This window comes from Rattus norvegicus, chromosome 20 (genome assembly GCF_021556685.1).
Source record: "Rattus norvegicus strain SHRSP/BbbUtx chromosome 20, alternate assembly SHRSP_T2T, whole genome shotgun sequence".
NCBI classification, from domain to species: domain Eukaryota; kingdom Metazoa; phylum Chordata; class Mammalia; order Rodentia; family Muridae; genus Rattus; species Rattus norvegicus.
This window is the reverse complement of record NC_141553.1, coordinates 14451287-14462500: the sequence shown is the minus strand read 5'-3', so window position 1 is coordinate 14462500 and position 11214 is coordinate 14451287. Positions and strand designations below refer to the sequence as shown.

The 11214-nt window shown below is 55.1% G+C and overlaps 2 protein-coding genes across 4 annotated transcripts in view; one reads left to right on the top strand and one right to left on the bottom strand.

The window, feature by feature from the left end:
• The window catches only part of Rsph14 (radial spoke head 14 homolog), a 75901-nt gene that overhangs the window by 15009 nt on the left and 49678 nt on the right, over window positions 1–11214 (bottom strand). The window lies entirely within an intron of this gene.
• Gnaz (G protein subunit alpha z) overlaps window positions 1–11214 on the top strand; it is a 50824-nt gene that overhangs the window by 5862 nt on the left and 33748 nt on the right. The gene's annotated exons all lie outside the window — the stretch shown is intronic.

The window sequence follows — 11214 nt, the reverse complement described above, 5'->3', positions numbered from 1 at the left end:
AGGCAGGATACGTCCCTTTGCCCCCTCACAAACAATCAGTGTTATGGAGGAGGGACCTGTTTCTTCAATCCATTGGAGGCAGAGACCTGATTTTGGTGGGGAGGGCCACTTTCCCCAGTGCCTCAGTAGACCCCCGCCCCGATAGGCCATGCTTGGGGGACAGGGGCATTAGGAAGCTGGGATTCTCAGCTTCCTCCTCAGTAGACTGACTTTATCTCCCAGTTGGTCACAGGAAGTGTGCCGGAGGCTCCCTGACTGGACCTATGGACCTGCTCCCGGCAGCTCTCATGTTTATGGCCTCTTGCTCCAACCAGGGTGGTGGGCTGCAGCAAGCCCTGGGAGTTTTTTCGCCCGGCCCTTCTGCTCCAGTTCCATGGCTGGTAAACTGTGTGTAGCCCCTGGGACTACTTAGACCCCTTAGTCCCGTGCACTGGGACTGACCCTTTCACCTCTTTGGGCCTCAGTTTCCTTTTCTCTCGAGGAATGACAAAAGTCAGTGCACTGGGAGATTGCCCGTGTGCTAACACTAGGGCTCTGCCCCTTGGGGGAATGGAGGGTCCTGCCCACCCCCCTCCCCGGTTGGTCACTCAGTAGAGGAAGCTTGCTTCCTCAGATTCTGCCTGAAAAGAATTGTTCTCCGCTCACTGCGGGGTTATTTGACTCCCTGCTCTGACGCTGCAGGCTGTTGCCGCTGCTCTACACAGGGCCACACACAGGGAGGATTTCCACCATGCTTACTTGAGGCTCGCTATAACCTTATTCACACCCCGGGCGTGCCGTGCGTCTGGGCCCTCCTGCTTCTCCGTCTTCCCCTCGGCAGTCGCCTCCGTCTGACCTACATGTTTCCTTTACACATCTCGTGTGTCTATTATTTCTTGGGTCTGGATGAAAGTTGTGTGAGGCATGGACGATTTCTTGTGTTCACCTATGAGAAAATGGCCCGGCGAGTCTGCTCGTGAGGAACGACCCCTGGCAATCGGGTGGCACCGCTAACCGCCCCCTTTGAGCCCCTCTCTTGCAGAGGGCTTGGCCCGTGCTAACTGGAATGGAGGATGGTGGCCCCGGCTTAGCCCTCTGCTCCTGAGAGAGGTCAGCTGGGCCCCTGTCAAGGCCTGGCCGTGGTTCACGCACTGGCCAGACACCGGTCAGTTGGCTGGCTTCTGACAGAGTCAGACGCCTCAGACTGGTAGCTGGCTCCTTGGTGAAGTGGCTGTGTGTGGGACCTTGGTGTGTGAGGAAGTGGAATTTACGTGGAAATGCTGCGCAGGAGGTGCGTCCGTGGGGAACCATCCTGAGGGGACGAAACAAGATCCTGAAGGAAAGAAAGTGACGTACGTAGTCATGGGCTTAGTGACCCCAGATCCAGAGACAGCCTATCAGGTCATCGGGGCCGCTGGGAGCAAGAGAAGCCCATGACAGACAGACAGACAGATACATGCACACGCACACGCGCACGCACACACACACACCACCACCACCACCACCTCCACCACCACCTCCCCGTACTAGGCCTTTTCGCATACCGAGCCTTCCCTGCACACTAGGCATCATTGTACAGAGCGAAGCTACCACACCAGCCCTCCTCATTCTTTTATAATCTGAGGGTCCCGGCTGAGCCAGGGATGCAGACGGACGGTTGTCCAGGTTCAGAGTGGCTGCCTAAAGCACGCTGTGATGAAGAGGATTCTAAGGCTGTGTCATACTCAGGCAAACAGTCATGGCTGGTTACTGATACCTGGGAGAAGTTCGCCGGCAGGGTTGAAACGTGCTTGTCAGCAGCTAGCCAGCCACTCACTACTGCCTGTCTGCTGCCTGTCACCTTTAACCCATCCCCATAGCTCCTCCCTTACTTCAGAGTGTGGCCCTGATCCCACCCTTACCACCCCCTCCTTCCTCTCGGGGGGCATCTGAAGTCTCAGAGCAGCTTGGCCACTGTCATTAACTGTCCCTTCTCTCAGCCGATGTGTTGCCTCCTCCCTGCCCTGTGACAGCCTTGCTGTGTAGACTGTATGAATGAATGAATGAATGAATGAATGAATGAATGAATGAATGAAGAGTAGCAAACGAGAGAGGCCACTTAGCAAGGCTAAGCTCCTCCTAGGTATGTCTCCCTCCAGCGTGGCACCCCAAGAAGGCTGCCTGTTTGTGTGGACCAGGCGACCACGGGAAGAGAAAACCGCACTGTGGCCTTTCACAGGGGGGTGGGAATAGGGACGACATGGGAAAAGTGGGCGGAGTGGCCGGGGAAGGACAAGGTGCGTGAGCCGCAGACTCAGAGGCTCAGTGCTCCCACCTGACCCATCCTGCGGTCCACCGGGGGTAGACATGAGAAAACCCTCCAGGATGCTGGGCAAGCCCCCTGAAGGTTCTCCTAGGAGACGGTTGGCAAGATGGACTTAACAGTCCAGCAGGTCCTAGAGCTTCGTGAGAAACAGTCTGTGACCCGAGGTGGCAGTGTCCCCTTCTGCCCTGCACCCTTGCTGGGGTTGGCTGGGCAGAGCTGGGTGAAAGGGAGGCACTGGGCCAGGAGGATGGGGGTTGCGCTGACTGAGGACCTGCCCCTGTGTCTCCCGCCTCCCCACTCTTCACGGCGTGTCCCCATTGGCCTCTAGCCACGTTGTGTGGTGGCTCAGACCTGTCCCTCCTGCCCTTCTTGCCCTGCTGACTGGCTTCCAGGAGCCTCCCATCCATCCTGGCCAGTGAGTATGGCCTTGTCCCCAAGCCAGACATTCCCTGCAGCAGAGCTGGCCCCCTCCCCCACTCTGTTACCTCTGATATGCACTGCAAACATATTTCTTGATAAATGCTGGGAAGAAAAATAATTAGAGTGTTGCCTCCATTATCCAATTTCTGATTAATCAAACTCCCTTTGTCCTCGGCCAAAATCTATTCATTTCCCTTAAACACTGGGCCGGTGCCAGCCTTCGATCTCCTCTGTGATAACACCACGCGCGCACACTTGTGCACACTGCCAGCCCTGCCCTGCCCTGCCCTGCCCTGTGGCTGGGACTGCACAGGGGCCCTGATGGGACCACTCTTGTTCTCGGATCCTGCCTGACTTCTCCAAGGAGCCTCCTGAATATTTACCAGCACCCCAATCGTGGCCCCCAGCTCCTGGGGTTCCTTGGCTCCTCCACACATGCGTACTTGGTATGAGGTTATGGGTACATTCTGACTTAGGACGCCGTACAGCTCACGGCTCTTAGCCTGTAGGGCTTAGAGATGTCACTGGCATATCGAAAAGGCCGGCATTCAGGGGGGCGGGGGAGCATAGGTCTTTTGTGGGGCTTCAGAGCAGCTCAGAGTAGATAATAGGGAGGAAGCAACAGAAACCCAGCTTCAGAGAATTTACAAGATAGAGGATGTCCCAGACTCTAGAACTGGTGACTCATCGGCAGTTCCATCCAGGGGAAGCGGTGTTCCGATGTCCCTCCTCCCGTCCCTCACCCAGCCACTGACTGCTGATCTCGGATCTGAAAGGGGGTAGCACCCACCGTGTGTGAGCTGTTGCTTAAACATAGCGTGACACGTTGTTTAGAAAGGAGCAGTACCGGGAGGGAAGACGGCGTTGGGTATTTGGGTCAGGGTGAGTGTTTTTGCTCGTAAATGTGATTGGCAAGGAAGAGAAGTCTGAACTGTTGGACATGAGGTGGCCCCGAACAGAAGTTTACAGACTTAGACGGAGAGCGAAAGGCTATGCAACTGCCCTGAGTTGAGCGGGATCCCCTGTGTGAGGGAGATTAGCAGGGAGATGAGCAAAGGAGGGAGTGGGGGTGGGGAGGCAGTTGGAGATTGTGCTACAGCCAGCACCCCAGAGCCATGGCACCACCGTGACCCCTGGCTCTGAGCTAAAATGGTGAGGGACAGAAAGAAGGCTTCAAGAGCGAGAGAGAGAGATACCCACTGCCTTATTCCTAATAAGCCCTTAGCTGCTCGCAGGGCACCAGGTGCATGGGGCTGGCGACAGCAAGGGCACCTGAGAGGTCACTGCTGCCGCCCAGGAGACAGACTGAGCAGATTAAGCCCGATGACCAGGTTGGATAACCGGAGGGCCCAGCCTGGTGCAAGATGCCCCCATTAGACAGGGAGTGAAGGGAGAGAATCCTGAGCGTGCTGTGCGTGCCTTGGCGTCCCGGGACCTCCTGTTCATATGGCTGTGCTGTTACCTACGTAGTCCCATGCCCACGGGTGTCGGCTGCAGGGCCGTGGGGCCTCCTTTCCTGGAAATGCCTGTGGTGATCTGTCTCTTCCTCAAAGTGAGAGGCAGCTTGTCCTCCTGGTGGACAGGCTCCTCTCCTCCTAGGCTTCCCATGTGATCAGCCCCGCGTCCTCCCATGGCTAGAACTTCACACCTACTAGCTTCTTCTCTGAGCCTAGCCTGAGTCTCCCCACTCCCCCTAAGAGTTTCGCCTCTGAGTTCTCCTTCTACTGGTCACGGTGGAAGAACAATCCACTAAGCCTCTACCTCTTTTTTGGTTTGGCTTGGTTTGGCTTGGTTTGGCTTGGTTTGGCTTGGCTTAGCTTCTGAGACAGAGTTTCTGGCTGCCCCGGGACTTGCTTTATCGACCAGGCTGGCCTCGAACTCAGCCTTTGCCTCTGCCTCCCAGTGCTGGGCTTGAAGGTGTGCAGCCCCAATACCTGTGACCCTCTTCCTCTTAAGGACCTTCCTTCCCAGGATAGTTACTTATCAGTGTTCGGGAGTAACTGGAGTCGTGGACTCCCATGGGAGTGATCTGTTGCTGCCCAAAGAGCAGTTACAAGGGCCCCAGGCTGCTAGACTCGGGCAGATCTCAGCACTGACAAAACTCACATGTCTGACCCCTTCTCAGACCTGAGGATCATCCCAGGATATACAGCAGGACCACACCATCTGTGACAGGTCAGGTCAATCAGAGCAGGGGCGTAAACTCCGGCAGGTCCAAACGAGGGGTGTGAGACAGAGAAAGAAAGATAGGGGGTGCTTTTCACCTTCCAAATAGCAAAGAGGAGGAAGGGACCTTCGGACCAGGACTCAGGAACTCAACTGGAGAAGTTTGGGGAGCAGGGTGAGATTATAGTGTCTTGAGAAAAGACAAGGGCAGGAGGAACCTACAGAGGTCCATACGGTGGCATCTGGTCAGTACCCGGCCCAGGGACCTGACCAGACAGACCAGCAGCTCCAGGCCACAACTCCAGGAGGCAGCACACTATTTAATGTGACTCTCATCAGTGGCCCTACCTCTTGGCTGTCGTCCCCCCCCCACCCCCCTCCATAGGTCAAATTCTTCCACTTTTATCTCTTTAGTCCTGGCCGAATTTCCTCCTGAGTCAGTGCTCTCGGGTGAAGCTCTTTGCCTCTTGTCTGGTCAGCCTCGGTGGCTGTAGGCCAGAAGATTACACGCGTGTCTGGCCAGAGTCGCAGGGATGCAGGAAAGGGCCCCTGCCGCTCTCATATCACCTTCCTTTAGCCATTGGACACTAATAGGCTGTCACCACCTGCCCTGCTGGGGCGGAGCCATGGGTTGGGCTAGGGGACGTCTGGGGGAGGGCGCACTGTACATATATATACACACACATACTCCTGTGCCTCCTAACATCTACCTGGACCCCAGCCTCAAAATGAGACTAAGAGTGTGAGCAGGGAGGGGGGAGGGGAGGGACGGACGGACGGACGGACGGACGGACGGACAGCAGGCTTGGAGGGGACCAAGAAGAGAAACCTGCTGCTGATTTACAAGTCACAGAGGTAACAGGGAAAAGCTAACCCAGTGGCCTGGCCCTAGCCACTTTTGAGTGACAAAACAAACAACAAACCAACAAAAACAAACAAAAAAAACCAACAAACATAGTCATATTTTCCTAAGCCGAATCAGTAGTATCCTGCATACTGTCATAGTTTCGGACATTTGCAGGGTTTGTGAGAAATGAAATGCAAAGTCCTTTGCAAGCCTTATGAAAACTGGTCACCAGGAACGGCCTTCCCCCCTCCCCAGACTCCCCTCCACTCAACCCCCCCTTCCCCCTAATCCATTTCCTGGGTGGAAGGGAGTTCTCCAGTTCTCCCTGTAAAGCACACCATGCTGGCCTTGTGTTCACGTGGCTCCTGGGACAGTAGGTAGCTCTCTCTCTAGCACTCGCCTGGCACTTGCTTCCCCACCCGTGAGTCAGCTGTGTTTGTCCCAAGTGTGTTTACACCAGCCGGCCGTCCTTACTATAATCACATCCTTGAATATTCCGTAAACGGGCCGAGGGCGGGTGCCGGGGTTGGGGGGGGGGGGCTTCCGTAGAAATCACAGCCGCTGATTTGTAAATCCTCAGAGGCCCGGTGCGGTTTGGTTTGGTGGGGTAAGATGGTTTGTTCGGGCACAGGGAGTAATAACAGCTACTCCCTCCACACACTGGGGTCGGAGAAAGGAAACTGGGTGTCATTACCAGGTGTGCACGCTGTGGTTCAGCGAGGACGAGGATGTTCCCGGCAGCTGCAGGACGTTGAGCCTGAGCCTGTCCTCCCCAGATGTACTTCTGTCCGGGACTGACAAGGAAGCGTTTAAAGTGTATACCTTCCCACTCCTCTGTAAATTGGCTTCTCGTTAAAGCAACAAGCCAACAGCCCCCTCTTTGATAGCAGTGTGCGGTGATTAATGGGTATTAGAAATGCATCTGTAATAATTTATTACATTTGGAGTTGGTCTCCTCGGCTGCTGGTGGTTTTGCTTGTTTGTTTGCATAGGGAATATCCTTCTACTCGGGAAGATGTGGACCATGATCTACAGCAGACACAAGGTCACAGAGATAGACCGGGGCGGGGTGGGAGGGGGCACTGCTTGGTGGCGAAGAGCTCCCGGGAAAGGCCAACCTGAAAGCCCATTTCTCCAAGACAGAAGAGACAAAGGATTCTTCAAAGTCCCCAGGCTCTGTAGGAGAGTCTAGAGGCAAGCTGAAGGGAAGAGACGGTTCTGGTCTGGAAAATGGGAGGAAGGCCCGGGAACCAGTAAGAGGGGTGGTTAGACAAGGACGGGGGAGGAGAGGAAACAGGCAGGCTGGTAAGGCCTGGGAAAGGGGTCATAGGGAAGACCAGGGGAAGGGAATAGAATAAGGGTGGGGGTAGAGGATGCAGGTCTAGGGCCCAGGGACTAAAAGGAGAGTATGACATGAGGGCTGGAACAGAGACCAGGATGACGAGACACTGGCTAAGGGCTGGAGAATGAGGAAGGGAGAACATGACCTGAGAGCCAGAAACCAGGGAGAAGAGGCCACAGGGTTAAAGAACTGCCTGGGGTGGGGTACGCCGTAAGGTTGTAGCTATGCCAGGCAGGTAGGGCTGGACCGTGGGAGAGAGGGTACAGGTTTCAGGAGGACGACTTTTGCCCCCCATGGGAGAAGGAACTAGATAGAGACTTCTAAGTTTGGGGTCTTTGTTGGACAGGCCTCCCATTCAGAAAGGACATCTGAGGAGGAATGTGGAAAGCAGGAGCCAAAAAGTCAGGGACACAGATGGGGGACCCTGGGATCTCACCAGAACCAGGTCCCAGAACACTCAGGAGTGTCTGTGGGCCAGCAGAGGCCTCAGGGCTTGAGGTCTGTATGGACCGTCGGACTATAGGTGTGTGACCCCTTCCTCCACCACAGGCTCCTAGGCGAGGTCACATTAGGTAATGCTCTCTCCAAAAGAAGCGCTGGGAGTCTTCGAGCTCTGTGCAAACATCTTTTGGTATTGGTCCATCTATCCATCCATCTGTTCTGCAAATCTTTTCACAGAGCACCTGCTTTGAAGGAAGGAGAACTGGCAGTTGGGGGATGGGGATACAGCAGTAGCCCAGACAGGCCCACAGTGGGGGAATCTCAGGGAAGACAACACATATAGTGTAGTTGGGGGAGGGTGCTCTGGGAGGACCCAGGAACCCTGAGGCCAGGGGAGGGCCAGTCTGCCCCTTTGTTTCTGGGGCAAGAGCCACATGGAGCCCGCCTCAAACTGTCCTTCCCAGAGGGATCTGAAAAAACGTCACAAGTGATAGGCCCTGTGGGCCTGAAGGGTGTGACAAAAAACTAGGAAGGCGGAACTGGGGTTTTCTTATGGTCATAAGAAAGAAGAGGTGGTTTGTACAGGCCCTCTTCCCATGAGAGCGGTTCCTTGGAGGAATTGCCTGTCTTTGTCCAGTGTCCCTGGCATCAAAGCAAGCAGAGGTTTGCTTTATCTCCTTGGGAAGATGTGGCTTTTCCAGTCCCAAAATACATGTTATATCAAAAGCCTAAATGAACTCCAGTCAGTCACACTGGGTGAGGGAGGAGGCACGGAGGAAGCCAGGGCAGGGTTCGAGTGCAAGTGGTCCTATACCACACATCCACCAGCACCACCCGGCACTGGGACTCCAGAGCTGCCCTTAATCCTAAGGCTCTGTGAGGGCTGCCATTTCAGCTGGAAGGAGAGGAAACATGTGCCCCTGTCACCCAGGTGAGTGTAGGTTCATCTGACTCCACTGGCTCCGGCCTCCCCAAGGTAGTGTCCATCTGGCACGTTCCGCTGTAAAGTGGCCGGGCTGTAATACAGAAAGTGCCTCTTCTGCCCAAGAAAACCACTGCTCTGGGAGCCTGGCAACACCTGCGGTGTCCCATGTTGTATCCATTCCTGCCACAGCCCTCCCCCGAGACACTCAACCCGTCCACCACAGTTTCCTTCCCCTGCTGTTAGCCTCCTCAAGAGCCTCGAACCTTTCAGAGGGCCACTCCCTGACTTTGAACCCTACCTCTGCACATGGGCGTGATCTCCCGGTCGCCAACAGTCCCCTGTGGCTGTGAGAGGTCAGCTGGGGATGTGTTTTCAGCCATTCTTCACTAGTCCTGCTCTACATCCCTCCCCGTGTCCCTGCCGCCACAGTGTTGGTCTGTGTCGGGGATGGTCTGGCCATAGCATGAGTTCCTTGATACAGAAATGGCGCCCGTCCTCCCGTCATCCCCCTGTTTGGAGCAGAGCAAAACACAGGGCCTCAAGTCTGAGAGGGTAGAGAGGACTTGGTGACCACTGGCCAGGTGGGTCTGAGAGTGGAGACCAAGCCTTAGGCCCAGACCCAGGTCTAAGATGCTGAGCAAAGAAATGGAGGATGTATTGCTAACCATATTGCTAACCGTACACAGCAAAGAGGCAGGGAGAGATGAGCTAACCGTACAACAAAAGGGGGGTGGGGGTGAAGAGGAGTCCTCTGGCATAATCCTGTTCCCTCAAAGTCCCAGCAGAAAGGGCCTTTGGTCTCAAGCCTTTTGTATATCCCATTTGCATTCCAGAAAAACAGTGGCTCCAGAATCCAGCTTCTCCGTACAAGGGACAGAGTGGCCACGAAACCCTAGGAGGTCCTGGGCTGGCCTTTTTTTTTTTTTACGAGGAAGGTAATCCTTTTCCTTCAAGGAGAAAATCCCAGTTTGGTGCCAGTGTGGCTCTCCCCATCCAGCAGGCTCTAATCCTTGTTGTTTAACCAACAACCAGTGACCTCGCCTGGCCCTTCTGCAGACGGGAGCCCAGGCTAGGAGCAAAAGCAGTTCCTTTTCATTGTCATGGATGCCAGATAATTTCTATGATGAACGGCTCTGGCTCTCCACTTAAAGTTCTTAAAGTATACAGTTAAGTTTAAAAGAGAGAGAGAGAGAGAGAGAGAGAGAGAGAGAGAGAGAGAGAGAGAGAGAGAGAGAGATAAATCCATTTCAGGAAAAACATCGCAGCAGGTTATACCCAGATGTGGCTAGATTAGGAACCCGCAGCGTGAGGTACACAGGCTCGGGGTGGCAAGGGGTGATTAAAGCTGAGTTCTGTTGACTCTCCTGAGGGAGTCACCCCTCTCTCTACAAAGTCATAACCAACCGCTTACTCTCACACGTGTGCAGGTGTGGATGGTCACAAACAGGCGTGGGATGGGAGTGTAGATGCCCACTGAGTTTCTGTAGTCTTAGGCTTCTGGGCCCACTTTTCCTAAACTTCCCTGGGGACTCCAGCTGCCCAAGGAGGCAATGCTCCTGTTAGAGAGGAGCACACGCACGCACGAAAGCCCTGGCCAGGGTCCAGTACCTTCTCTCCAAGCCGACTGTCTGACTTCCCCGGGACAGACACTCGCAGAGGCCAGCCCAAAGCCATCCTCCGCTGTGCGTGCACACACACGTATGAACTCTGTGAAGGGTCTACTGAGCCCCCTGGACTATGAGGAGGACGTTACAGCAACAGGTGGAGACGGGACTGCATACAGATCTGCCTAAAGAGAGAGAGTCCATAGCCGGGGGTCAGGCGGTCTTTCTTAGCGTCTCCGGTCAACTCCATACTGGGCGGAGGCTGAGATGGACAGAGGAGGGGAGTGGAACCAACCAGAGGGTCAGATGGCACGAATGTCAGCTGAAGGAGAGAGCACACTTCTAGTAAGGCAGGCGTGAAGCCGCAGGAGAGATAGTTCCTTATTAAGAGGAGAGGAAACTTGCTGTCAGTGGCAGCCACGGGCACAAGCCTTCCTGTCTTCTTTGGATTCTAAAATAAAGCCACGGCGGGCGTCCTCTTGGGAAGTTCCAGGGGTAAACGAAGGGGCCTGGTACTTATTGGCGCGTTCATTAATGGACTCGTTTGTCTTTGACACGGGCTTACTGTATAGCTCACGGCTGGTCCAGAGCGCAGGATCCTCTCGCCTCAGCCTCCTGAGTGCGCGGACCAAGTGTCTGTCGCTTAAGGCTTCTGGGCCAGTTTCCCCAAACACCTCTTTCTCCTGGTGGCTGTAGCTGCCCAAGGAGGCATGCTCCTGCTGTAGAATACTCAATGAAGCCCCGTCTTGATTCCAGTACTCCCCCCTGTCCCCCAAGCTGACTGTCTGACTTCCCCGGGACAGACACTCACAGAGGCCGGCCCAAAGCCGTCCTCTACTGTTCAAGGAGACACATGTGAAGAATCCATTCGTGGTACACACCATGCTGGGCTGGGAACTCTTAAAGGAGAGGAATGAGCCCTCTTGGCCTGGGAACCCTCCTGGCCAGTGAGTTGGGCAACCTAAGGCCAGCGGTCTGTGAACTGCCCGGGCGCCTGCCTCAGGGAACCTCAGATGCACTGTTCCTGGGAGCCCTTGCAGACTGAGATGTGGGGTGGCTGTGGACCTGGCACTTTCTCCTTTCTGCCTGACAGCCATATTCGGAAGAAGGGCCTGGTGGCCGCTTGCCACCACTAAGCCGACTCCTTGTTACCACAACATGGGTTCGGGGTACCAAGGGAGCATA